This window comes from Canis lupus, chromosome 20 (genome assembly GCF_003254725.2).
Source record: "Canis lupus dingo isolate Sandy chromosome 20, ASM325472v2, whole genome shotgun sequence".
Lineage (NCBI taxonomy): Eukaryota > Metazoa > Chordata > Mammalia > Carnivora > Canidae > Canis > Canis lupus.
In genome coordinates, this window is record NC_064262.1 from 25084826 (window position 1) to 25091031 (window position 6206).

The 6206-nt window shown below is 42.4% G+C and overlaps 1 pseudogene; it reads right to left on the minus strand.

The window, feature by feature from the left end:
* Positions 1-234: 234 nt before the first annotated feature.
* Positions 235-331, minus strand: LOC112666123 (U6 spliceosomal RNA; annotated as a pseudogene).
* Between the last annotated feature and the right edge of the window lie 5875 nt (positions 332-6206).

Here is a 6206-nt window from a genome sequence, read left to right on the forward strand (position 1 = left end):
AAATGTTGCAGAGCTTGGCACCAATGTATCTATTTTCAGCCTTCCTGGAAAGAAACAGACACTTTCTTCATCTGCCCCCTCTGTGTCCTAGGCCACAAGTTCCATATTTGCCCCAACCCTGAGACAAAAGCATCAGCAAGGAACGTGATCCTAAAAGTATTCCTTTATATCCTGGTGTCCTCCTTCCAGTGATTCTCTGAGTAAGTTGTCCTCGTAGCACCGGGGAACCCACAGGATGACATTGGATGGTACATAGATAATCTTTTTGCACAGGGGCCATACTAATCTTCTCTGAGTCATTCCAATTTTAGTATATGTACTGTGGGAGCAACCACAATAATCTTTCTGATATGAAGTTTCTTTTAAATTCAATTTCAATTGTTAAAAGTGAAAAAATACTCAAAGTAATGCAAGTGAATTTTTTTTATGGTGAGTTAATTTTAAGGACAATGTAATTTTGAGAACCTTGCTTTGTAACTAACAACGATGGAGTGTTCAGCACATACCTGCCCTGGTAGAGCTTGCAGAGCTTTGCAGGCATCGTGCCCACCATTTCCAGTAGTAGACACTGTTTTCACTCTACACATGAGAAAAATGAGGCTCAGAGAAGTTCTATAATTTACTCAGTTATTGCATTGGAGCTGCCTTAACCTCCATTGCTAGGTTCACTTTAAGTTGTTAGCCGTTGAAATGAGGCTTCAAAGCAACAGAATTAGGGGCTCAGTAGTTGTGGCATTGGCCCAGGAGCCTGTGTATTTACCCCAGCAGATGCCGATTCAGCTTTTGCCAATGCAAAGACCTTCAAAGTTGAACGATGTCTAAAATGCCTTCTAACTGGAAAATGTACCGACAAATGTCACGTTCACTGAGCAAAACACGTGCTGGACACTACCTAGGCATGTCCACTGGTAATTTTATCTTCTCTCCCAATAGTGTTATTTTCTCCATTGCAGAGATGAGGAAACCAAAGCTGACTCTTGCACAAAGTCCTGGCTCTTATGCAGCTGCCTCAGGATTCAAATCCACATCTGTTTACCTCCAGAGCCTGTGCTATTAATTTCTATAATGTAATCCTTTGAAAATAGGACTAATAATTCCTGTTCTTCTTATCTCTTCAGGTCATTATGAAGATCAAGTATAATAATGTATGTTAAGGTGGTGTATAGTGTGTACAGTGCTGTATTTAATCATTCAATCACGTAATTCCTCTACCTACAACCTTCCAGTGGCTTTTGTCTCACTCAGAGTTAAAGTCAAAGTTCTCGCAGTGAATGACCCAGTAACCCCATCACCTGTTAGATCTCACTTTTTACTACCTTCCTCTCACTCACCCTTTACAACCACTCCAGACTCCTTGGCATCCTCAAACACACAAGGCATACTCCTGCCTCAGGGCCTTTGCACTTGCTGTTCCCTCTGCCCAGAAGGCTTTTCCCTCATATATCCACACAGCCTACTGTCTCATCATCTTTGGGTCTTTGCTCATAATTTCAGTAAGGCCTTCCTCTATCTCCCCAGATAAAACTGCAACATTACTCAACTCTCCAACCCTCTATTCTTTTTCTCTGATTTATTTTTTCCCAAAGAACTTACTGCTATGGAACATACTATACACCTGATGAATTGGCTGATCTCTCTCCATTTAGACTATCAACTCCTTGCGGTAAAGGTCTTCTATTTGTCTCAACTACTTGAGAATGGTACCAAACCTAAAGTGAATACTCAATAAATAGATGTTGAATGAAAGAATGAATGAATGAAGTTAGTGAGTATTCTTATGTGCCAGGCATATCTTTTATCAAAGACAAAGTTCATGTATGCAGTTATGACCTTCCTGTAGCTTATTGAAAGATTCATTTTTGGTTCCCCTTTGACATTCAATATATTTCTAGATTCTTAATGCAAGAGCACAAATGATAAATAAATGTGACCTGAATAAATCTCTCAGCTTTAGGTTTCCCACACTGACAAAAACAAAGCTTGAGAGTGCAGCTCCCAAAACATCTACAATGCTGGTCCTTCCCTGTCCCTACCCCAGTCATAGAACCTCCCCTTTTTCCTTCCAGGAAAAGCCCTAGAGCCCTTGGCATCCACCCAGATCTCCTTCCCCAGGGAAGCTAGCATTCAGCTGGATTTCAGCAGCGGTGAACACTTGACTTATTCCCTGGGGATATGGCGTCTTAGTCACCCTATAAACTGTTAATTTTATTTAGCTATATTTTATAAGCTGGCACTTTATCAGAGCTGTCTCTCTCTCTATGCCCTCAAGTGCCTTTGAATGTACCCATAATGCCTGTTAATTTTATGTCACTCTTTGCATCTTGTAAAATGTGGAAATACACAACAAGAGAAACTAGGAAAGACAGATGCTGGATGGGTCAGCCAAGAGTGCCTGTAGAAGTCCTCTGGAGGAATAAATACGTGCTCTTTCAAGTGCAATGTCTTTCTGGAAGGGGAAATCATGTAATGACCTGGACTGGGAGTGCCTGGGGACTCCCAGTCCACCCCCGTGCAAGACAGTGATTCTGTTAGTCTGTAGTGGAGCCTTGGAATTAGCATGTTAGCTTTTCATTGAGATGGTAAAGCACAGAAAAGTAGAAATGATGTCCAGCTCAGTGAATTCTCATATGTTCATGCAACCAAGAATATTGCCAGCACTTCAGAGGCCGGGATCCCCTTTTTGTCATTGCTTCTCTCCATCAGTTATCCTGTTATTATCCTGACTTATAGCCTACAGATTAGGTTCTGCCAATTTCTGTATTTATATAAACAGACACATACTACATATTCCTAGGTGTCCGGCTTCCTTTGCTCAACATTATATTTGTGAGATTGATCCATATTTTTGCATGTGGATGCAGCTTATTCATTTTCATTGCTGTGCAGATTTTTCTTGTGAATGCATATTTCTTATTTGTTCTGATACTGAGGACAGACAACTGGATAGACTTCTGTATGCAGCTGTTATGAATCAAGCTGCTATGAATAGTCTAGTACATGTCTTTTATTTTTTTTAAGATTTATTTATTTATTTATGAAAGAGAGAGAGAGAGAGAGAGGCAGAGACACAGGAGGAGGGAGAAGTAGGCTCCATGTCGGGAGCCCAATGTGGGACTCGATCCCGGAACTCCAGGATCCTGCCCTGGGCCAAAGGCAGGCGCCAAACCGCTGAGCCACCCAGGGATCCCCTAGTACATGATGGATGGATGTACTTTTGATGGATACATGTATATATTAATGCTGGGTATGTATCTTGGAGAGAATTGATGAGGTAAATCAGCACTTTTAACAAGCAGCTCAGACAATGTTGACTCATGCTGAAATTTAAGAGCCATATGAACAGACTAACAAGCAAATATCACTTACCAAGGAAATTAATCCACTTTGGATTATACTTCAGTACAGAATATGTGAACTTCCCACAAGAATATTACAGTCACATTATGGAGGGAGGAAAAAAAAAAGAAAACAGACCATAGACCCAGAAAGCGCATAGTGAAGAAAACACTAAAGAAAAAATAACTCAGGGATCCAATCCAGATGTCTGTTCTAGTCTAAAACAATATACACATATAGAGCAGAGTTGCAAAATGGCTTTCTATAAGAAAGATTCTAGCCTGGGGAACCTGGGTGGCTCAGTGGTTGAGCATCTGCCTTTGGCTCAGGTCATGGTCTGGGGGGTCCTGAGATCGAGTCCTGCATCAGGCTCCCCACAGGGAGCCTGCTTCTCCCTCTTCTCCCTATGCCTCTGCCTCTTTCTGTGTGTCTCTCATGAATAAATAAATAAAATCTTTTTTTAAAAAAAGACTCTGGGTTGTATTTGGCATAGTCAGTGTTTCAAAAATCAAGAAATGTCACAAAAAGTCTTTATTTTGGATTTCTTTTTGAAAATTAAACTCTAGCAGCACTAGGTCCTCCTTCTTACATAGCTGCAATTGGCTGAAGCTGAGCACCAACTGTCCCTTCAGATGGGACTCGTAGTCCCCAAGGGCCAGTAGTCTCTGCCAACCCCCATTACCTCACTCTGGCCTCCCCTCATTCACATTAGCTGCCTGACTCCTGTAGGCATTCAGCTTCCTAATAACTGATATGGAAAATGACAATAAACATTTTCCTGTGCAATATCTGCCTTCATCCACACAGGAACCCTACAAGCCATCAAGGGCTTGGTAAGATAAGTGCCCATATTGGCAGTGGGAGCCAAGCAACTTGAGGTTGCAAGAGTGATTTAACAAAATTGCACAACTAGCAAGGGGTAGCCTTCTATCTCCTAACCTAGAGGAGCTGTTTTGAGTAGTATTTAAAAATTACATGTTTGCTTTTTTTATGTTAAGTGGTAACGAGTACATCAAGATATGTATAGTAAGATGCTTATAATAAAGTTTAGAGCAGTTTTTTTAAAGGCATCAGCAAAGGGAAAGCATTGCATGGAATGAAGTGGTCACAGACATGTTTCCCCCAAGGATGTGGGATCTCCTCTGAGCCTTGATTGATGATTGAGTAAAGGGGGACTGATGGCATTCTGAGCCAGGGCTCAGCTGGAGTCAAGCCAAGGAGTCAGGAACATGCAGACGGAGATGGATAAGAGAGAGGCCCAGATGTGTAATGAGAAATGCACCTCCTTACACTGCTAGCCATGGCTTGGACAGAGATCTCCACCTCTCTGAGTCTCTGGTCCCATTAAAGTTCTCTAGCTCACCCATTCAAGAAGACTAAAGGAAATTCTGCACGCTGTTAGTCGAGCTTTATTCATCCTCGTTAGGATGAATAGCACCGTGCTGACACTGGCAACCACAAGAAAGCATAGTGGTATTGATGGTTAGGGTGCTGGAGCAGAGAACGGAGGGACTCCCCAGGGCATCTGAGGTAGCAGCGAGCAAGATCTCCATCCTCACGTCATGCCCGCCTCAGCCTAACCCCATCACACCTCCCTGCTCCACCACCGGAGGGGAGTTCTTTCTATTTGAACTATCATCTTCAACTTTCCGTTTTACTTTGTTCTTCTTTTTTTTTTTTTTTTAAGATTTTATTTATTTATTCATGAGAAACACAGAGACACAGGCAGAGGGAGAAGCAGGCTTCATGCAGGGAGCCCGATGTGGGACTCCATCCCAGGACCCCGGGATCACGACCTGAGCCGAAGGCAGACGTTTAACCTCTGAGCCACACAGGTGTCCCACTTTTTACTTTGTTCTTAAAGTCGCTGCCAGGAAGCATCATCCATTTGGCAAAAAATATTAAGACACGGTCTTCCCTTAGATGCACCCAACTTTAAACTGACCTTGTAATCCATGTAGCACAGACACTTAGGAAGGAAGGCAGTGCAGTGTGGTAAAATAGTGTGAACTCCAGTAGCTGACTTGGATTTGATTCTTTGAACATCTCACTGTGTGGCCTCGGGCAAGGCAGCCAGCCTCTCCAGGTTCCAATTCTCATTATCTGTAAAATGGGAAAAATAGTACCAGTCACTTGGGGGTGATTATGAAGGTTCAGGAGAAATACATAAAGTGACTGGCACACAGCGGGTGCACTGCTCATTGCCATTACTGTTAGTCCAGTGCAAGATCATTATCAGAAGAGCCTATGACAGATGCCTGGGTGGGTCCTGGAATTGAGTCCCACATCTGGCTCCCCAAAGGGAGCCTGCTTCTCCTCTGCCTATGTCTCTGCATCTCTCTCTGTGTCTCTCATGAATAAATAAAATAAAGTAAATAAAATAGAATAAAATAAAATAAAATAAGAAGAGACTATGAATTAACTTGCCTTAATGTTGGGGTCAGACACAGAGCACAACATTGTGAATACGTTAGAAGTCAATCATATCCATTGACTCTCTAGTCTCTTTCTGATGGTGACAGACATCATCTCTAAACACGGAGCTGAGCATGTGATTCTTATGTCACCTGCCTGAATCATGACTGGCCCATGAAGTGGGAGTGTCACTCAATTAGGCCAATCAGAGTTCTTCCCAGGATTCATATAACAAACACAAAAAGGGAGAGAGAGCCAGAGAGATACTGTTGGCTCATTAAGCTAACATTTTATAAAACCTCCAAGACTCAGCAGGCACTGAGGATGTAGGTACATTTTCCATCTTATCTCTACCAACCTCTTTGTATTAATGATTCAAAGCCACTGCAGTTGCCATCATCACCTCTTCCCCTGAGAATGTCCAGGGATCTGAAGGAAGGGTAGTGAGTGTTTCC